The sequence below is a fragment of the Lathyrus oleraceus genome, chromosome 1, assembly GCF_024323335.1.
Source record: "Lathyrus oleraceus cultivar Zhongwan6 chromosome 1, CAAS_Psat_ZW6_1.0, whole genome shotgun sequence".
NCBI lineage: Eukaryota > Viridiplantae > Streptophyta > Magnoliopsida > Fabales > Fabaceae > Lathyrus > Lathyrus oleraceus.
Window position 1 is genome coordinate 165,497,955 of NC_066579.1, and position 23,869 is coordinate 165,521,823.

The 23,869-nt window shown below is 39.7% G+C and overlaps 1 long non-coding RNA gene across 1 annotated transcript; it reads left to right on the plus strand.

Moving 5' to 3' along the window:
* Positions 1-770: 770 nt before the first annotated feature.
* On the plus strand, positions 771-2,538 carry LOC127124876 (uncharacterized). Its single transcript, XR_007804359.1, has 2 exons — positions 771-1,629; positions 1,840-2,538. It is a non-coding gene; the product is annotated as an uncharacterized LOC127124876 (long non-coding RNA).
* The last annotated feature ends 21,331 nt before the right edge of the window (positions 2,539-23,869 follow it).

Consider the following 23,869-nt stretch of genomic DNA (forward strand, 5'->3'; position numbering starts at 1 on the left):
ACGATCCTAATCGCCATTTATTATTATTTTTTTGAGTTTGATTTGGAAAATACCTCTTGACGTTGGATCAAGGGTTTGTTTATTGAGTTTGACTTGAAAAAAGAGACCGCTTGACGTTGGATCAAGGGTTTGATTATCGATTTTGAATGGGTGAACGTTCCTAATGCCTAAGGAGTAGATAACAAGCAATAAAAGAAAGAAAGTAAATGCGTACATCGGAAAGGGGAGGGGGTACATGTAAAGTACAAGGGATTGCATGAAAGTAAAATCATTCAAGTGAAAGTTAATTCTAAAATCTATCTCTATCTAAACATGAATTAAAACCAAAGTTAATCACACGAGAAATAATATTTAGGTCAATTGGAAAATTCTATAAGTCCTACAACTAGGGGAGCATGCAAAATTAGCCTATTTCTAACACTAGGGGTAAAATTTTCCTTTTACAAATTATGGTTAAATTTCTACTTATGAAATTCTAATTAAAAAAAACAATTAAATTCTAAACTAAATTTAATGTTTCTAATATTTCTAAATCCAAGTCTTTCAAAAATTATAACCTAAATCTAAAAATTCTAATGAACCTAAATTCCTAATTATTTCTAATACTATTTCTAATCCTAAAATTATTTCTAATTGTTCTAAATAAACTTCATTCCTAATTTTCCTAATTAATCCTAATCATAACGAATTTAATCTAACTAATACCTAATCATCTAATTAAGTTAATTAACCTACGTTAACTAAACTTAATCAACTAGTAACCAAAAATAAAGAAAGAAGCCCAAAGAAATTGAGAATGGGCTCAACAAGGGATAGCAGAGCCCAATCAGATGGGGCGCAGTAGCATTGAGGGAGTGTGAACGGGGAAATCCGTTTGGGCCTAGGGCCCAAACCAGATCTTCAACAAGCTGAAACAGGGGACGCACATACTGAAATAAAAGAGGATACAACAAAATGCTAATGGACCAAAAGCCAAACTCATTGTCCCACATCACTGTCATGTTCTCCATCATATCCCCGTGCTCGCATCACCGTCGCAGCCCTAGGAAGAAGAAGATGAATCTGATGATGCGCACGTCTTTCAGTTTCCACGTTCATCAGCTGCGATGGTTCAAAGATCTGACGGTTCATGACGTTATGCAATTGAATGTGGTTCGTTTTTTTTCATTCATCAGATCGAGGATTCGAAGGTTCTCATTGCCACGTTCAACTCGTTATGTTATTGTATGCGCAAACAGAAGAAAAAACGGTATCGAAGACGAATCAAAGGACTTACCGGATTGAATACGTATCGAATTTTCCAATTGATTTCCAATTTCCTCTCCTTATTCTCCCTCTATTTGAGTTTGACTTGTGAATTCTTGTGTGCGTTGCGTTTGCAAATTCACTGTGATTGATCTTCTATTGAACTTGTCTTTTGTTGTGAATGAATGATGAATCAAATTTCTGATGTGTTGGATCCTCTCTTCGACTCTTTGAATTGCGTTGCCTCGTTGTTATTGATGATGAATGATGGAGTGAGGTTCGGTGTTATGGGGATTGAAGGTTGAGGAGGATGGAACGTGATGAAGTGGGTTGTTAGAATTTTCTTTTTTGAAGGAAGATTGGAGTCCAAAACGTGATTGATGCGTGAGTCCCCTTTATATATATAGAGTTCTGTTTTTGCATATTTTCTTGCTAGAAGTTGTTAGTTAGTTATTTTGAGATTGAAAAATTCTGTTAGATTTTTATGCAAGATTTTATTTGGATTTTATGTATAATTTTCATTTGGAATTTTTATTCGGTTTTATGCAGAATTTTTATGATGCAGAATTTTTGTTTGGTTTTATACAATTGCAGTTTTGCTGCATTCTTCCATTGTCGTTTGGAGATGGTATTCTTGTCATGTTGTTACGCTTTTCAGCTTTTGGTGCCGCCATTTAGCGTTTCACTTGCCGTTGGCCTTGTATCTTTTTGTGATGCGGTGCTGCTGCTATCGGCATTTCTGTCAATGCCGGTGGATGGTGTTATTGCCTTGCAGCTCATACTGCTATCCCGTTTACCATTGCGTGATTATGACGGATTGTGTAGGTTTTTTTTATGGTTTTACGCAACTATTGTTATGCAGTTTTGCTGCGGCTCGCGTTTGGAGCCTTGATGTCGGCGTTTGTATCGCCGTTTTGATATGGGCTTGTAGTTGTGCATCGTGGTTTTGGTGCATTCTTCATTTACTGGGATTTGCTCACGTCCAAGTTGTGTTCGATACCGCAGTTTTTCTACATTTCCAATTGTTTACTATAATGCGTTTTGAATTGTTCACGTCATGCTACACTTGTGTTTTGCTTTTGTGGTTGCATTTGTTGTTGGTTTGTATTGTTTTTCATGGCTAGTGGTGTTGGCAACTAGTGTAACATAGCGCTGTCGTTCATGCTCTTCCGTTAGCAGCTTCATTTGCCAATTTCCTTTTTTTATTGTATTTTCATGTAAATGTGAACAATAGATGTAATATGGATTTAATTGGATTATGGAATTAGAGCTTGGATAACTGATTTAAATGGTTATGATAAATGGATTATGGAATGGATTAATTCGGTGGTAAATGCTTTTTTTTATGGATTTAGATTTAAAAAATTGGATATGTGGTAAAAATGGTTAATGGATATGGAATGAAATTGAATTTTGAATTGGATATTGTAAGACCCTAATTTTGACCCTAAGATCCCTCATGGCATCATGTTATTGCACAAGTGCATTTGCCTCAAGGATCATAGCATGTTTGGCTCCTTGACCCTAGGGTGGGACTTGTGTGAGTGGTTTGAGACCACCAAGCATGCTTATATTGTATATTGTTGTTTTTCCTTATTTTGATTACTAACCAAAAGCACAAAAATATGTCACTAACTCTTTTTGTTTTGAAGCTCAAGTGATCATGTGCTCCCATGCTCCTAGGAGGCTCCTAAGCTCAGTAAAGTGACTAGATGAAGATGAGAATAAGCATGACAATGGCTCACAAAGTTCCTAATAATCATATATGTCTCCCAAGTATCTCAATTTGCCAATTTGATCAAGATAATCCAAAGGGCTTGAGGTTTATTTCCCAAGGAAACCCTAATTCAACTGTGCTTTGACTATGCCTTGCTCATGAAGCAACCTCAACCTATGATCAAATTTAATCAATGGAAGTTATTTAATTCACTATTTTATGCATATATGAGCCTATGTGAGGCCCCTCAATCATTCATTCATCAAGATTTGAAGTTTGGCCTTATGAAGTTGACCAGTCAAGTCATCTGACTAAACTGAAGATCACTAAGATACAACTTTTGATGTGTTTGTCAAATGAATATGACCCCAAGATCAACAATGTTCTTAAGAACCATATGAACAACTTTCATGTTAATCAAAAATCTATTTGAAACTTGGAAGGTCATCCTTCATTTCAAAACATTATAGGTCATTTTGACTGAAACCTTAATTTTGGGTCAACTTCCCAAGGACCTAACTTCTTTAATTTTTGTGATTTTGAGGTTAGACCAAATGAATTGTAAATCTTAAGATGTCTAATTAAAATTTTATGTTGTACAAAAATTCATAATCCTAAAAGAAATACATGTGATAATACAAAACATTATAGGTCACTTTGGACCTAAGTCATTGAATTTGAAAAATGTCCACCTTCAAGTGCCCATAACTTTCTCATTAAAAATCCAAATGATGCAAAATTTAAGTCTAATTTGATAATATTGGAAATATCTACAACTTTTATGTTGTAGGTTTTTCCATTTGAAGCTTTCATCATTAAAACAAAAGGGCTTGAAGAGGCTTACTTTTAGTGAAAATTTTCAAAGGTGACTTAGACATGTTTTGACCCCAACCTTCACAGCCAACTTTCATTAAGTTCCAAACTCCAAATGAATTTTTGCCCAACATGACTTTTGTTCCTTATTTCAAGAGCTTTCCAATATTACTCACATTAATTTTTTGGACTTTCCATGTGTGAGTTTCGAAGAGCTCTTTCTTCATGATCATTTTGAAATTTTATGATGAAAAATTGGAATGCAAGTTGTTTCAGTCCAATGCACACGACCAAATGGTATTCTCATGTGTCGCATTACGCGAAAAACCGGTGGGAAAAGAAACAGAGCCGCCACCGTGCGTTATTTATCCCAAAGGAGGGAAAGGAAACGCTCAAACTAAACCTGGAAAGGAATGGTCTCACGACCAGAGATTTGATAGGATCGGCAGTCGGTTATGCGAAGGGAAGGTATTAGCACCCCTACGCATCCGTCGTACTCGACGGGATCCACGCTCAGAAAGAATAGAAGAAAGGTTGCTAAATAACTGCTCAAAACTGCACAAACTGGAAGGAAACACAGAAAAGATGGAAGAAGCGGACTCGGCAGGATGTCGCATCCTGGGCCTACGTAGTTTGTCAGACACAAACATCAGAGTCGACGTAGTTCGGGGAAATAGGAAACATGCTCGCTAGGATGTCGCATCCTATGCATACGTATCTTCTCTAACCAGAGTAAGAATCAGAGCACTCGTAGCTCGGCTAACGCACGCCAAACAAAACGCTAAACGGAGACGCTGAGACGTCAAACGAAATCGAAAATGGAATGCCAATCGCTGGTCTTACATACCACTCCACACAAAACAAACAAACGGGAAACCGAATGCCAATCGTTGGACTTACATCATACTCAAAGCACGCACACAACACGGGAAACCGATTGCCAATCGCTGGACTTACGTCAGACTCCAAACAAGCAAACACAAATAGGAAACCGACTGTCAATCGCTGGACTTGCGTCAGACTCCAAACAAGCAAACACAAACAGGAAACCGACTGCCAATCGCTGGACTTACGTCAGACTCCAAACAAGCAAACACACACAGAAGGGTTGAAAAAGAAAAAGGGCGCCCGGAGAGATCAGCTCATCTCCTGCCTATGTACCTCATCTGGTATGAGGATCAGGGCGACGTAGTTCCCCTTAACAGGGAAAAACTTCTATCCTAACCAGAGACTAGGGAGATAACAGACTACTAGGGAGACTACGACTCGAGCCTAGAAGTTGTCATGCAAACGATCCCTATGTTGAAGTCTCTAATCAAAACCTAACTCGCACAGGGAGTAAGCTAGCCTAAACATCAAGTAAGCAAACACAAGCACAAGAGAGCAAGCACACACACTATATGCAAACAAGTGGCTCATACAAGGCTGGGCTTTAGTCAAGGGGTCATATCAACCTCGACAAACAAGCCGGTTCTGTTATGGGTGTTTTGAGCTCTTAACCCTAACATTGAGAGTTAGGGTGAAGCAGATGAAATGGGAAATGAGGATCAGACCTCATAGCTCTTAACCCTGGCCTGGGTGAGCTTGAATCAATGAAAGTGTGGGAGTCCAGAATGAGGAACTCTACTCCACATGACTGACTCGATATACAATGATCTTGGGTGTTTATTCAAATGCATCAGCACGTAGTGCGAGCAATATGAAAGACTCAACTGAATAGCAGTTGATGGATTGCACATCCCTTCTATCTGCCAATGCCTCTTCACTTAGGAGGACTTTACCTGTATGCCTCGACAAGGAGGTTTTAAGCACAAATATAAACATACACAGACATTGCCTCTTAAGGAGGACTTCAGACAGGTGCCTGCCAAAAGAAAATAACAGGTCTTCCAGACTACATGAAGAAACAAGGTTACCTAAGTGGTATGCCAACCACAAGCAAAGGAAAGAAACTCAAGCAATGAGTTAAAGCGGCTAAAGTACCTGTAAGAAAAGCTAAACAATCAGTACCATGTTCAGACAAACAACCAACAGATAACAACAGTCAGACAACCAATATACACAACATGTAGGCCATAAACTCAATTGAGTTCACCACCAAAGACCTACAACACAATCAACATTAGTTAAACAAAGTGACTTGCATCTCAAGCAAGGAGATCACATCATTCATTAGAACTTATTGCTTGAACCTGAAATGCACAACTCAAAATGTGAGTACAAACCCCTAGGGCAAAGCCTAGGGTCAAAGATGGAGAAAAAAGTCAAAACAGCAACCAAAACTCAACATACAGCTCATTTAAACAAGCAAGAAGATGTCCTAAAAAGGACCAAGTCAAAAGCATCAAGCAAAGTCATCTCATGAGCAAGCTATGGCAAAGGCAATTTCAATGCACTCAATTGATCATCAAGAATGAAAATTCCATATTAAAACAGAAATGACTCAAACAATTCTGGAAATTTTTATGAGCATACAACATGTCAAGTATAATCATCATGCCAAAAATTATTAATAGGAGAGCTTAATTGGCAAGGCAATGAAAATGGAGAAGATCAACATCAAATTGTGTGACACACATTGTCACACCATACAAACACATGCATAAAACAGAGATAGAAAATGCAAAAAATGCCAAACCAAATCTCACAAGTCATGTATCATGTTAGGAATCAACACACAAAATTTCGTGGCAATTGGATCATTATTGAGCATTTCACAACAATTTGAATGAGGCATGTCACAAAAGCATACATATTCAATTAGTCTAACACAATTAAAATTCCAACCAGGCACGATTCCAGAAATCCACATCAAAAAATAGAAGACATTCATATGATCATGTAGAAAAAAATCTGGAATTAATTGGATCATTATTCTATTTTTTAGGATTTTTGGAATTATCATGAAATAATGAAATAAACATTGCAATAACATGAAAATATGAATTGGAAATGAAATTGGAACAATGCGCTCAAGCGGATTCGAACAGAGGCCTTGTTGGCTATGGGCGCTCCACATCCAAACGACGTCGTTTAGGTTACTAGTAATTAAAATGAAAAAATGAAGCACGCAGGAAGGGATCGAGCTCAGGACGTAACGGATAAAGGCACTTCCACAGTGTTCTTGCATGAGCTGAACCAGCAAGCCCTAAATGTTGTACAGCATGGCGGCGCATGGTGGAAACCACTGTCTTCTTCATGAAGACGGTGGATGAACAGTGGTCAACAAATTATTTTTTTCCAGAATTTTGTAAAACCTATACCAAATGAAAGCTCTCAATGTGTACAATCCAAATCCACTAATATTTTGGCCTAATTCCTCATAAACAAAGCAAATCGATGAAGAACATTTTTGAACACAAACTTTCATCTCAACATAACTCCATGAATACTCAACCAAATTGCATGAAATTTAGATCAGAATGCTCAGCAATCAAAGCTCTACAACATTATGCACATAAAGTCATGAATGAAAAGACTCGAAAATCACACCTCTTGAAGCTCCAACAATGGCAGTAGTGGATTCTGGTGCCTTGCAATGTGTAGATCTCTTCTATCAACCTTGTTATCACTTCTGAAGCATGAATCAACTCTTGGAAAGGCTTGGATCTAGCTAAATCTTCAAAACTCCATGTTCATGTTCATGTATGGAATTGCTTGATTCTTCACCAATTTCTTCAATCAATAGCTTGAATTCTACCAAATGATGATCAAGAAACCAGAATATGCAATAAAAATCAAGTGTTACTTGAAGAATTTTTGAATTATGGTGGAGAGAAATTTTAGAGGGAAAGTTTGAATCTAGATCTAGAATGATGAAATCTGAAAATTCTGTTAGGATTAGGGCTTTATATGATGTGTTAATCCATTTGCTAATTAGAATTAAGCATGGTTAATGAAAGTTTAGTGAGAAATAAGGTGTAGTGCAAAAATTGATTTTTCACCTCATGCATGGCAATCCCACGTGAACAGTGCACATGCACCATGCAATCACACTTAAAATCATATTATGAACATGTTGGAATGGTTAAAAAACTCATATAATGCACCAAATTCAAATTCATGATTTTCCCTCCAAAATGAGCATGAATGAACAAATGGTCATGTGATGAAATTTCATGAAATGTGATGAATTATTTGGAAAATACATGTCATGAGGAGAAATATGCAAAAAGAGGCACTCAATTTGGAGTTTTAGATCAAAAGTTATGGCTTGTTGAAGTTCCATGCACACTTGGCAATGATTTGATCATATCTTCTCAACCATTCATCAGATGCTCATGATCTTGGACTTTTTGGAAATGGGAGAGAAAGATCTTCAACTTTCATGTTGTATAAAATTTCAGTTGAAGCTTCTTTGATGTTGGAAAGTCAAGTTGAAAATGGTCCAAAAACTTGCCATTTTTGGAAACTTGAAATTATAGGTCACTTTCCATTTTGGGAAACTTTTGATCTGGCTTCAAAATCTTCAAGGTAGATGTTTGACATGATGAGTAAACCTCTTTGGGACATGAATGGGGTGTCTCAAACCATTTCTCCACCTCCTAGCCCTCAGTTTACATGCAGTTGACTTTTATGGGCCCCAGATGACCTGAAACTGCACTGTGGACTTTGAGCCTCTAGCACTTGGTCAAATTGCTTCAAAATGAACCTTGGCTCATATAAGCTTTATAGAACAACCATAGGGCCTTCATCTCAAGAAAAACCTTGCTCTTTTGCACTGAGGAATTCTCCTGATGCCAGTCTTGACTGATAAGATGCAATGTACTATGCAATGTTAATGTATTGTTAATGTGATGTCAATGACCTAAAAAATGAAATGAATGCATGAATGAGGGGTGCAAATTTGAGGGGCTACAGCTGCCCCTATTCAATCAACTAAGAACCTGAATGGATGAGAGCAACGACTGTCAGACTTTTGAGGTAATCAGGGATTGAATACCAAAAGAACTTGGAATTTGCACTATGCGGGGGATGAAGTAAAGAGACAACGACCCGACGTCAACGGACGAATGGGAAAGATCTGAACATGATGTCCCTGCCGGGAACATGCATGTATTGGGGAAGACGCCAACACAACAACAATTGTCTAGAAAAGACTCTCTTGGGGAAGCAAGAAAGGGGTGAGGTGTTATTGGTTAGTAGGTAACAAGCTCGGGGAGAATGAATATCAAAGACCGGTGTACGGGTGAGAGATATCAATCCACCAACAAACATCTGAGGAAAACCTGGAAAAGGCATATTTCGACTCAGGAAAATCTGACTCCACAGGGGACCAAGGTCGCAATAAGGAGCAGACAGGAAGGAACACCAAGGATACCGGGTTGTAGGCATATAACAGGTGACCGACCAAGGCGTGAATTGGTTTGTGTCCCAAAACACTCATCATCCTGAAGAGAGCGAAAGCAAACTTGTTAAAGGATGGACATTTGATTCCACAAGGAATACGAATCTTACTCGGTTGGGGAAACAAACAAAGGGTTCAACCAAAGAGTGCATGAGATATATTATCTATAGCCGTCAAAACGTAGATAATATACTCGCACGAAAGATTATCCATAACCGGGTTGTAGGTTGTCAAAGGATAAATCGACCGAAATCGTGAACTGGTGTGTGTTCCAAAACACTCATCATCCTGAAGAGAGCGAAAGCAAACTTGTTAAAGGATGGATATTCGATTCCACAAGGAATATGAATCTTACTCAACTGGGAAGGACAAAACCTCGACCAAAGAGTGCATGAAATATATTATCTATAGCCATCAAAACGTAGATAACATACTCGCCTGGAAGATTATCCATAACCGGGTTGTAGGTTGTCAAAGGATAAATCAACCGAAAAGAGAAACAATCGTTACCAACAACAACAGGGTAGACGAGAGATGACTCACTGGGGATAAATTGCGCGAACAAGGCAATTATCCAAACAACTGGGGTAGAATGAATATTCGATTCCACAAAGGGACAACGAATCTTACTCGACTGGGGAAACACGAAGGGCTTCGACCGAAGAGTGCATGAGATGTATTATCTATAGCCGTCAAAATGTAGATAATACTCTCGCATGGAAGATTATCCATAACCGGGTTGTAGGTTGTCAAAGGATGAATCAACCGAAAAGAAAGGCATCGGGATACCAGACTAAGTATGTAAAGATGACCAATCAAAAGGGGAAACCACAAACATTACCGGTAAACGGTGAATGAAAGAGGACCCACTGAGGATAAAATGGCTTACTCAGAGCAATTATCCAAAAGGAAGGGGAAGACCCGTTGGGGATAATATTGCTTAATCAAAGCAAATATCCAAAAGGGAAAAGGACTACCAATACCGAAAACTAGATAATGATAACCGCAAATAGGGGATTACATCTACCGGTTCGTAGGTAGAAAACCATGGAAAAGTTACCGTCATCGACTAGGATGAGCACAAGGGTTGACTCCACAAAGGGGAGAAAAGAGGGTTCACATCTACCGGTTAGTAGGTAGAAGACCACAACAATCTGCTGAGGAACAGAATGGGAGAAAATAGGATTTACAACTACCGGGTAGTAGGTAGAAGACCACAGACTCCGCCAACAACCAGAATGAACCCCAAAGGTTACCTCTGCTAGGGGATGAAAGTAGGATTTATAACCACCGGCTAGTAGGTAGAAAACCGTAAAGATAGGACTTACAACTACCGGTTAGTAGGTAGAAGCCAACAAATTCCGCTGAGGATAAGATGAATGAGTGCCGGTTAGTGAGCAACTATTCATTTATACCACAGGGAAGCACAAGAGACAGCCAATAGGAAGCCAATTTAGGATCGATCCAACAAGGCAAACTGAATCAAGACTCATCCTAATGAGGGAAGAACTCAATAGGGAAAACCCATCCCGTTATGTGTGTAGGGAGGGAACGGAAACAACCGTCATCCACGAGGATATAACTCAGTGGGGAGTGCAAAAGGAAATGGTAGACACTTTCTGCCTAAGGGGCTGACTCTATATGGAGAGATCAGACACACCAACATCTGCTTGGGGAGATTTACTAGGGAGATCTGTATCACCAATTAGCAGGAGACAACAATCAGCAGATATACGGCAAAAGATGCAACATGAATATCTGAATGTTATGATTATGCGTATATGCATTATGCATGATGAATGCTGACAAACAGACATGTCTAACACACATAGGTCCAGGAATCAACCACCCGTTACTACCCTTCCAGAGGGAAAGCCAAAAGATCACCCGAGAGCAAAAGAGATCCGCCGGAGACTGGGATATCAGGGGACAACACCATCCTGCAGGGGAGGAAGGCCACAAGAGGCTTCCGGAGGGATCGTCAGTCACAACCGGAGAAAAGAGTTCATAGCACAGGCAGACACTGCCATAACAGCAACTCATGATGGGGGTCAAAGATACCAAGAAGCAACCAGATCTCTGGTGGGGATAGATAGGCATTGATAAAGTTCATCATGCCAACAATTCCGCTGGGGATCTATCCGAGGAAATGATGGAGTACTGAGATGTCTATCCACCAAATACTGAATCTTCAAAGAAAAGAACCCATGCCGGGGAGAGGAGAAGACTGCTCTGCTGGAGAGAAGAAAGCTGAAGTCTTCAACAAACACTCTGCTTGGGAACTGGCCCACAAAAGTGTTCAGACAGCAACCTAATGGGGATGACCCACAATAGGGCTCAAACAACACTCTACTGGGGATGACCCACAATAGGGGCTAATAGGGCTTGGAGGAAGAATGTTGCACTGCCGGGGAAATGAAGATGAACAACTTCAAACAACACTGCACTGAGCACCTTCGCTGAGGAGAAACCATGAAAGGTTCTACAGAAAAAAGATACAGTTATGCCAGAGATATGAACAAAAGTCTTACCCTGTTGGGAATCATACCACCCTTGGGAAAGCATTGCAGATCTCCTAAGGATCCTTCCATCATCGTGAATGTTCACTTCGTTTAAGAACAATTTTGTGAAAGATGTGTTTATTTTGAAAACAATGATATTTTATCAATTAAGACATGCAAAACATTTGTTGAGTTGAAACAAATAAGAGTGAAAATAATTGGATAAAAGCTCAAATTAATTTGATGGAATGGTAGTCTGTGAATGGCAAGACTCCATAGATCTGTACAAGTTTGAAATTGGTGATATATATTGGAAAGGGCTACATTGAACATAATGACCATTTCTCCACCAATTCCTAATTTCGATGTATTATAAGCCTCAGTCGACGACGAATCAAGAATTTTCTGGCGGATGACAGATGTAGAACACAGTCTTGTCAGGATGTAGTTACTTGCCAAATCCCTAATTTTTGCCTAGATTGCCCCAGTGTGAGGTACTCAATCTAGCGGGATGCAAATTATTTTTTTCAATGTCTCTAACTTTTTCCTGGATCGCCCTTTCGGGTTTTCAATCCACTGAGACGCTCCTTTTTGCCTAAGCCGCCCTTTCGGGTGTTCAACTTAGCGAGCTATTCTGCTTTTTAGGCGAAGTATTTCTTGACTGCATCTGAATTCACAGGACGAGTGAAATCCTCCCCGTCCATTGTTGTAAGTGTCAAAGTACCGCCTGAAAAGGCTCTCTTGACAACATATGGACCTTCATAGTTTGGAGTCCACTTGCCCCTGGAATCGGGCGCGAAAGACAAGACTTTCTTAAGCACGAGGTCACCTCCTCGGAACACACGAGGCTTGACCTTCTTATCGAATGCTTTCTTCATTCTCTGCTGATATAACTGACCATGACACATGGCAGTTAATCTCTTCTTCTTGATCAGATTCACTTGGTCGTAACGACTCTGAATCCATTCAGCATCAATCAACTTGGGATTTGAGGGTGCTATTTTTCTTTTCTTTCTTTCTTTCTTTTTTCTTTCTTTTGATTTTGATTTTGATTTTTCACCCCCTCTCTCTTTTTTTTTATTACATTTGTAATGCCCCAGTTTGACTGTTTTGCTGATTCTCGAGATGCAGCTGAGTGATCTTCTTTTCTTGCTCAAGAAGTCGGGAAATCTCGTCAGGAATCCTTTCAACATCATCTTCCTCTGCATCGAATACAGGGAATTCAAAATTGGGAGATGGCGTTGGATCATTATGTTCAATGGGTTTAAGAATTAACCTGCATAATGATTTTGAACATAAAAGCTTTTTGGAAATCAAACAAGGCAATCATTATGCAGATGAAAAGATTGCTTTTATTCTTGTTTTTAGGGTTTTTTGTGATCACCAATTTCATGCAAAAAGCGAAAAGGGAAAACAAATGGAAAAACAAATGTTTTAACATGCTTTTATTGAATGAAAATATCATTGCACAAATGTTGCCAACAATGTCATCACTTCTCCTTTTGGCATGGGAGAAGGGTTTTTAAACAAAGTGATTATTACGCTGACTTATGAATGACTGTAGGAACATCCACAGCGACCCAATTGTTGCAGATCCCACCAGGGATGACAAAATTGTCAGAATCCTCTGTATCTTCTTCCAGAATAGTAGTAGCTTCTTCACTCTGATCAGCATGGATAAAACCTCCACTCTTGAACAATCCTTTTCGTTGAAGACCCCAGAAGAGAAGCCAACGACAGCCCGGGATTTGTTGCCTTCAAGCTCGATTACCATTGGGACCTACGTCCTCAAAGCTCAGAATACCTGATCTCATAAGGTCTTGAACCTTATTCTTCAGCTGAAAGCAGTTGTCCACATCATGGCCAGGAGCACCCGAATGATACACACAATGTTGATTAGGCTTATACCACCACCGAGGGTTGACGGGTATAGCCGGTGGGTCTCTGGGAGTAATCAAGTTCCGCTCTATCAAAGAGGGATACAGTTCTGCGTATGACATAGGAATCAGATCAAAAGTGATCTTCTTCCTCTCATTACTCGTACTAGCTTGATTACCATTGCGAGGCTGGTCAGCCTGTTGTTGAGGACGATGTTGTTGATGTTGATATTGCTGAGTTGGTCTTCTTTGCTGTTGTTGAGGTTGAGTTGCTGGAATAGTCACAGCAGCAACTTGACGATATTGTCTTCTGTTCACATTCCTCAGATGGTGCACAGCATTTGTTCCACCCTCTCTCCTTCTGAGTGTCCCAGAGAATGGCTGCTTAGAACTCGAAGAGCTTGAAGAGCCAGGATCTTGTATCTTTCCTGCTTTGATAAGACTCTCCGTTCTTTCTCCACATATTACAACATCTGAAAAGCTACCAAACGGGCAACTTCCCATAGGGTCCATGAACACACCCTGCAGGGTTCCAATGAACATGTCAGTTAGTTCTCTCTCCAACATAGGAGGTTGCACTCTTGCAGCTAACTCCCGCCACCTCTAGGCATACTCTTTGAAGCTCTCACCAGTCTTTTGGAACAAGCTCTGCAGTTGGGTTCTGCTCGGAGCCATATTCATGTTGTGCTTATACTGCCTCAAGAAGGCTTCACCCAAATCTCTCCAGCTTCTAACAGACTCCCTCTTCAGGTCCATGTACCAGTCCAAGGAAGCTCCAGACAAGCTGTCTTAGAAAAAGTATATCCACATATTCTCGTCGTCAGTATATGCAGAGATCTTTCTGTAGTATGCCTGCACATGGGTGCGAGGACAAGAGGTGCCATTATATTTGTCAAAGGACGGCGCCTTGAATTTGTAAGGAATTCTCAGCCCATCAACCAAGCCCATATTGGTTACATCAAATCCCAAAGAGTTCTGACACTCCATGGCACGGATTTTATCAGCAAGGGCATCAACCTTCCTATCCCTCTCTTCAGTTCTCCCAACCTCATCATCATCACTGAGGAGAGTAAACATATCTTCCTGCCTATCAACCAACGGAGCAGGATGAGAGACCGGAGCACGAGTTGCTCTAACATTAGCAGTCTCTGGAGCGATAGGTTGTCCATTGATTCTGATACCCCTCAACTCATCACCCACAACATGGTTGTTGATGGGAATAGCAGTAGTAATAGTGTCATTGACTGGGTCTCCCTCTGGCAAAGTACGGTTGACAGGTGGAATCACAGCTTCCTGTCTCTGGACCAGGGCTCGAAGTTCCTCTTGCCCTTGCGTAACCCCTTGCATCATATTCATGAACTGGGCCATGTTAGCCCTCATCTCAGCCAACTCAGCTTGAACTTGATCCATACCTCTCTGTTGATTCAGTCTTGTCGCGTAGCGGTGCGGACGACGATCAGCAATCCTGCCTAAAACAGGAACCAGAATGAGAAGTCTTGTTCAAGAACACCTGTAATGCAAGAATGATATGTATATGATGCGTATGATGCATATGATGCATATGATATGTTCATTTCTCAGGCATTCAAGAGTCTTGTCCATCTTCGGAAAAATGGCAACCTGCAACATGAACAATAAAGAAGCAACCTATACGGGATGATGAGCGCAAGCAAAACATCAACATCTCATCTATAACCATGAGAAACAAGGATCATACAAAGCTAGTTCAATCAAAGATTCAATTATCAGAGTAGAAACAAGGAATCCCATCCAACAATCCTGGAGGTGATCCTCAACATAAACAACAGATACAATCTAAGAAAGTCGTCCTCCAGGAATGAGAGTCTTCAGATACTGGCATTGGTCTATCAACAGGTCACACTCTGAACACTCAGGTAAAGGAGTGAGCTTCTCCTTCAGTTGCTCCCTGAGTCCCACCACTTCTTCTCTTAGTTGGCTCTCTGATGCATGTCTTAGGTCTACTTCCTTCTTCAACTGAACATCTTTGTCCCTGAGCTGCTTTTCCAAGTCTCGTATCTTCTTTTGGTAATTAGCTTTCGCTTTTTGCAACCTCAAGCGTTCATGGTGTTCTTCATTCAACATCGTCTCTATCTCCTCATAGGTCCTCTTTTTGCTCCTCAATCTGCTAGCATCTTCACCTTGCACTCCTTTGAGTTTATGAGCCGAGTTCAACTTATCAACTTTGGCTTTGTAAAGCTCCATCTGGATATCTTGTTCCTTCCCTTTCAACTGGCGATTCTCCATTAAGGCTCGTTTGTAATACTCAGCAAGCACAATCTCAGAATGTATCAAAGGTGGTTGCTCTTGCAATGGTTCCATCCTATCATAGGGTAACAACAAAGTTTCAACTCTCTCCTTGACCCACTCAAGGTAAGCAGGCATAGCAACTGCAAACTTCTTCCCTAGCATAGATCCATCCTTGACACCAATGTTCTTCCAAGCTCTTCCCATTTGCTCCAATCTAGCTGGGTCACTCCGCTTCTCAAAGCACACACTTTCAGCTATCTCAGCATCTAGTGGTCTTTCATTCATAACAAATCCCAACTGACGAAGAGAAAGAATCGGATTGTAATTGATGCAACCCTTAGTCCCTATGAGTGGAACATTACGAAACTCTCCACAACTCATAATGACATTGCGCACATTCAACCTGTAAGCTTGCCACTTGATGTCATAGGATGTGAGAGACATGATCCTCTGAGTCCACTTATGAGTATTTTGAGTATCCACAAAAGGTCCACTGGTTGGCAGCAAGGACAAGAACCATCTGAGTAGCAACGGGAGACAACACATGATAGCTCCACCCTTACCATGCCTGATGTGTATAGCATAATAAGTGTCAGCTAACAAGGTAGGAACCGGGTTTCCTCCGATGAAAATAGTGATCGCCGCAAGATCCACGAAATTAGGCATACTAGGGAACAACACAACTCCATAGATCATGATAGCCAACTGAGCGTTGAAAGCTTCCCAATTTCCTTTCTTTGCTTCTTCTTTAGCCACTCTCACCAGATACTTCAAGGACAAACCCACAATATCACCACTTGATCTTCAATTATCACTCACCTCCTTGATACTCAAATAAAGAGCCTTAGCAACAACCCTGAAGTCCACCTGGTACTTGATCGGGACATTCATCAGGATGGAATACTCTTCAAGAGTGGGAGCTAACTGATAATCCTGAAAGGTGAAACAACGAAGCTCTGGATCATAGAACTGTAGGAGAGTCTGCAGAGGTAATGAATCAACCATCATCTTCAACAATACCAGAATATCCCCATACTGACCATCAAACCCCTTCTGATTACAACCGATCACCAGATTACTCAACTCTACCAAAGATGTCAACGGCTCACGGTGAAAACTGTAGGTGCAAGTCTTCCTCTTCAGCTCTGGAACGGTTGCCATCTCTCGACGTGAACAGACTCCTGAATGAACCTGATAAATGATATGCATGCACATTAGCTTTTTTTCCTTTTTCATTCTCTTTTTTTTCATCATTTTTTTTGCATTATTTTTTTTTAAATAAACATGCTATGATGCAAATGATGCAACTATGACTGGTTGGCTGTGTATCTCAAGGCACAAGTTCAGTACTTCGGCATGAATACGGAACCGGAAACCACATACCAAAGTCATCTGGAACCCAAGGTCATCTGGAACCCATACTTCAGAACCAAGTTACCAACAGGACCAAACAGAAGTCACCAACAGTACCTGTAAATGATTCATTCCCTCCCCACTCACGGGTGTCATCTAGGCCAGGGTAAGGTCAAGAGAAACGCAGGATAAACGACCCTTTCAAGAATATCATCATGTACACACCAGATGTATGCAACGATAATACCCCATCAGGATCTGAACTGCTCGTGATACCATGTTCTGCTAAGTGGCGCTATACCACCCGCTTCCCATGAATCACTCTATTCCTATGTGTCCTAAAGTTCACTCATAGCCTGGGTATTGGGCCTTTTACCTCTTGTGATCCCCCACCCGACAGAGCAACAGATACACAGCCAGCATAATGATAATATGATGCATGCAAACACATAATGCTCATATATACAATCATAACATAATAATAAATGCAATAAATAAAGCAGTAAAAGAAACCAACACTATACTAAAGAGCGCTAGGATTGACTCGCTTAGGGAAGATGGACCAGCAAGAAGTCAACTTCTCTTATGTCCCCAGCAGAGTCGCCAGCTGTCGCATTACGCGAAAAACCGACGGGAAAAGAAACAGAGCCGCCACCGTGCGTTATTTATCCCAAAGGAGGGAAAGGAAACGCTCGAAGTAAACTTGGAAAGGAATGGTCTCACGACCAGAGATTTGATAAGATCGGGAGTCGGTTATGCGAAGGGAAGGTATTAGCACCCCTACGCATCCGTCGTACTCGACGGGATCCACGCTCAGAAAGAAAAGAAGAAAGGTTGCTAAATAACTGCTCAAAACTGCACAAACTGGAAGGAAACACAGAAAATACGGAAGAAGCGGACTCGGCAGGATGTCGCATCCTGGGCCTACGTAGTTTGTCAGACACAAACATCAGAGTCGACGTAGTTCAGGGAAATAGGAAACGTGCTCGCTAGGATGTCGCATCCTATGCATACGTATCTTCTCTAACCAGAGTAAGAATAAGAGCACTCGTAGCTCGGCTAACACACGCCAAACAAAACGCTAAACGGAGACGCTGAGACGTCAAATGAAACCGGAAATGGAATGCCAATCGCTGGTCTTACATCCCACTCCACACAAAACAAACAAACGGGAAACCGAATGCCAATCGCTGGACTTACATCAGACTCCAAGCACACACACAACACGGGAAACCGACTGCCAATCGCTGGACTTATGTCAGACTCCAAACAAGCAAACACAAACAGGAAACCGACTGCCAATCGCTGGACTTACGTCAGACTCCAAACAAGCAAACACAAACAGGAAACCGACTGCTAATCGCTGGACTTACGTCAGACTCCAAACAAGCAAACACACACAGAAGGGTTGAAAAAGAAAAAGGGCGCCCGGAGAGATCAGCTCATCTCCTGCCTACATACCTCATCTGGTATGAGGATCAGGGCGACGTAGTTCCCCTTAACAGGGAAAAACTTCTATCCTAACCAGAGACTAGGGAGATAACAGACTACTAGGGAGACTACGACTCGAGCCTAGAAGTCGTCATGCAAACGATCCCTATGTTGAAGTCTCTAATCAAAACCTAACTCGCACAGGGAGCAAGCTAGCTTAAACATCAAGTAAGCAAACACAAGCACAAGAGAGCAAGCACACACACTATATGCAAACAAGTGGCTCATACAAGGCTGGGCTTTAGTCAAGGGGTCATATCAACCTCGACAAACAAGCCAGTTCTGTTATGGGTGTTTTGAGCTCTTAACCCTAAAATTGAGAGTTAGGGTGAAGCAGATGAAATGGGAAATGACGATCAGACCTCATAGCTCTTAACCCTGGCCTGGGTGAGCTTGAATCAATGAAAGTGTGGGAGTCCAGAATGAGGAACTCTACTCCACATGACTGACTCGATATACAATGATCTTGGGTGTTTATTCAAATGCATCAGCACGTAGTGCGAGCAATATGAAAGACTCAACTGAATAGCAGGGGATGGATTGCACATCCCTTCTATCTGCCAATGCCTCTTCACTTAGGAGGACTTAACCTGTATGCCTCGACAAGGAGGTCTTAAGCACAAAGATAAACATACACAGACATTGCCTCTTAAGGAGGACTTCAGACAGCTGGCTGCCAAAAGAAAATGACAGGTCTTCCAGACTACATGAAGAAAAGAGGTTACCTAAGTGGTATGCCAACCACAAGCAAAGCAAATCAACTCAAGCATTGAGTTAAAGCGGCTAAAGTACCTGTAAGAAAAGCTAAACAATCAGTACCATGTTCAGACAAACAACCAACAGATAACAATAGTCAGACAACCAATATACACAACATGTAGGCCATAAACTCAATTGAGTTCACCACCAAAGACCTACAACACAATCAACATTAGTTAAACAAAGTGACTTGCATCTCAAGCAAGGAGATCATATCATTCATTAGAACTTATTGCTTGAACCTGAAATGCACAACTCAAAATGTGAGTACAAACCCCTAGGGCAAAGCCTAGGGTCAAAGATGGAGAAAAAAGTCAAAACAGCAACCAAAACTCAACATACAGCTCATTTAAACAAGCAAGAAGATGTCCTAAAAAGGACCAAGTCAAAAGCATCAAGCAAAGTCATCTCATGAGCAAGCTATGGCAAAGGCAATTTCAATGCACTCAATTGATCATCAAGAATGAAAATTCCATATTAAAACAGAAATGACTCAAACAATTCTGGAAATTTTTATGAGCATACAACATGTCAAGTATAATCATCATGCCAAAAATTATAAACAGAAGAGCTCAATTGGCAAGGCAATGAAAATGGAGAAGATCAACATCAAATTGTGTGAAACACATTGTCACACCATACAAACACATGCATAAAACAGAGATGGAAAATGCAAAAAATGCCAAACCAAATCTCACAAGTCACGTATCATGTTGGGAATCAACACACAAAATTTCATGGCAATTGGATCATTATTGAGCATTTCACAACAATTTGAATGAGGCATGTCACAAAAGCATACATCTTCAATTAGTCTAACACAATTAAAATTCCAACCAGGCACAATTCCAGAAATCCACATCAAAAAATAGAAGACATTCATATGATCATGTAGAAAAAAATCTGGAATTAATTGGATCATTATTCTATTTTTTAGGATTTTTGGAATTATCATGAAATAATGAAATAAACATTGCTATAACATGAAAATATGAATTGGAAATGAAATTGGAACAATGCGCTCAAGCGGATTCGAACAGAGGCCTTGTTGGCTATGGGCGCTCCACATCCAAACGACGTCGTTTAGGTTACTAGTAATTAAAATGAAAAAATGAAGCACGCAGGAAGGGATCGAGCTCAGGACGTAACGGATAAAGGCACTTCCACAGTGTTCTTGCATGAGCTGAACCAGCAAGCCCTAAATGTTGTACAGCATGGCGGCGCACGGTGCAAAGCACCGTCTTCTTCATGAAGACGGTCGATGAACAGTGGTCAACAAATTATTTTTTTCCAGAATTTTGTAAAACCTATACCAAATGAAAGCTCTCAATGTGTACAATCCAAATCCACTAATATTTTGGCCTAATTCCTCATAAACAAAGCAAATCGATGAAGAACATTTTTGAACACAAACTTTCATCTCAACATAACTCCATGAATACTCGACCAAATTGCATGAAATTTAGATCATAATGCTCAGCAATCAAAGCTCTACAACATTATGCACATAAAGTCATGAATTAAAAGACTCGAAAATCACACCTCTTAAAGCTCCAACAATGGCAGTAGTGGATTTTGTGCGTAGCAATGTGTAGATCTCTTCTATCAACCTTGTTATCACTTCTGAAGCATGAATCAACTCTTGGAAAGGCTTGGATCTAGCTAAATCTTCAAAACTCCATGTTCATGTTCATGTATGGAATTGCTTGATTCTTCACCAATTTCTTCAATCAATGGCTTGAATTCTACCAAATGATGATCAAGAAACCAGAATATGCAATAAAAATCAAGTGTTACTTGAAGAATTTTTGAATTATGGTGGAGAGAAATTTTAGAGGGAAAGTTTGAATCTAGATCTAGAATGATGAAATTTGAAAATTCTGTTAGGATTAGGGCTTTATATGATGTGTTAATCCATTTGCTAATTAGAATTAAGCATGGTTAATGAAAGTTTAGTGAGAAATAAGGTGTAGTGCAAAAATTGATTTTTCACCTCATGCATGGCAATACCACGTGAACAGTGCACATGCACCATGCAATCACACTTAAAATCATATTATGAACATGTTGGAATGGTTAAAAAAACTCATATAATGCACCAAATTCAAATTCATGATTTTCCCTCCAAAATGAGCATGAATGAACAAATGGTCATGTGATGAAATTTCATGAAATGTGATGAATGATTTGGAAAATACATGTCATGAGAAGAAATATGCAAAAAGAGGCACTCAATTTGGAGTTTTAGATCAAAAGTTATGGCTTGTTGAAGTTCCATGCACACTTGGCAATGATTTGATCATATCTTCTCAACCATTCATCAGATGCTCATGATCTGGGACTTTTTGGAAATGGGAGAGAAAGATCTTCAACTTTCATGTTGGAGAAAATTTCATTTGAAGCTTATTTGATGTTGGAAAGTCAAGTTGAAAGTGGTCCAAAAACTTGCCATTTTTGGAAACTTGAAATTACAGGTCACTTTCCATTTTGGGAAACTTTTGATCTGGCTTCAAAATCTTCAAGGTAGATGTTTGACACGATGAGTAAACCTCTTTGGGACATGAATGGGGTGTCTCAAACCATTTCTCCACCTCCTAGCCCTCAGTTGACTTGCAGTTGACTTTTATGGGCCCCAGATGACCTGAAACTGCAATGTGGACTTTGAGCCTCTAGCACTTGGTCAAATTGCTTCAAAATGAACCTTGGCTCATATAAGCTTTCTAGAACAACCATAGGGCCTTCATCTCAAGAAAAACCTTGCTCTTTTGCACTGAGGAATTCTCCTGATGCCAGTCTTGACTGATAAGATGCAATGTTAATGTATTGTTAATGTGATGTCAATGACCTAAAAAATGAAATGAATGCATGAATAGGGGTGAAAATTTGAGGTACTACATCATGATCTTAGCAAACCTTTGTATCCACCTTTGGGCTTTACACGCGCCTGTACAGGCCCATGCACCAAAATTCAAATGGCCGTGCACATGAAAGAAGCGTGGGAATCAGCCACATCCAGCTACAAATAGAGGTGCCTTGAGCTTCAATTGGTAACCAAGTGAAGATCTGAATTGCTGCTGAATTGAAATACAAACCCTCACTAAAGGAATTTTCAGTTTTCTATTTCTCTTTCAAGCTTGAATTTCAACATCATTAGTTGATCTTCAAAGCTTGATTCCTTAACCTAGCATCACCATCACACTTCCAGAGCAAAAGTAGATCAAGAGCTTGAAGGATTTGTGTTGTTTGAAGCTTCATTTCAAAGGTAGAACCTCAAACTTTTCTAATTTAGATCTTGTAATATAATGTGAATTCCTTTGGTTTATGCTGTTTTCTGAAGTCCTCATGCTTGAGGCAAGCCAGTGGTGGTCTTAATTTTGCAAATCGTGTCATTTCAGTTCATGCACCATGATCTTCAAGCTCATGTTTCTCTCTAAATAGGAACTGTGAGGATGATCCATGGTTACAAAGGTGATGTACATCACCTCAACTTCATTTTGATGCCTTCATTTTTCATTTTCATTACAATTTATTTTCCTGCGCGTGGTGGCCGCAACTGGTTAGATCGCCGGAGAAGATGGTGATTTCCACCACCATCCATACGTGGTAGCCTCCCAGCCTTTGGATCGTGTCTCAATGTTTTAATCACGAACATCCAATGTGTTTACTTATTTTAAATCTTTCTGTTGCGCGCTTGACTCCAGCATACAATGCATTCGCGCCTCTAAGTCATTTGATCACGCCACGTCAATTAATGAAATCATCTGATGGCGCTGGATTTTTCTATTTTTATTATTTTCTTTTAATTTCAATTAATTCCTTTTATTTTCAAAAATTCATAAATATTTTATTTGAAGTCACAAAAATATGAGACCAATGCTAAAAAAATTCTTGAAAAATCTAGTTTCATATTTTGATTTTTAATTATTTTTGTGACTTTATTTAATATTTTTTGTGAATTATTTGGTTTTTAATAGTTTTAATTCATTTTAAAATACTTTTTGATATTTGAAAAATCCAAAAATATTTTCCTAACACCTATGGATGATGATAAGTCAATAAAAAATAGTCTCATCAATTTCTTATTTGATTTGAGATTTATTTAAGATTTTAATTCATATTGTGTTATTTTTCATTGTTTTTAATTGTTTTAAAATAGTTTCTGATTTCAAAAATTATTGAGAAAATTTGTCAAAGTTTGTTTGACCATGTTAGACCTATGAGAATTTAATTGGACTTGTTGAAGTTGATTTGAATTAAATTTGAGGTTTGACCATATTTTGTTTATTTTATTTTACATTTATTTTTAATTCAAAAAATACCAAAAAAATATGTTTGACTTGTTGACTTGTAATCTTCATTTCTCTTCTGTTTGGCATTGATTGATGATGACTTGGTTCACATTTGATCAATTGAGTTTGATACTTGAATTCTCTTTCTATCCATTTCATCTCCATCCCATTTCTTTTTATTTTGGTCAATGAGTTAATGACTTATGGTT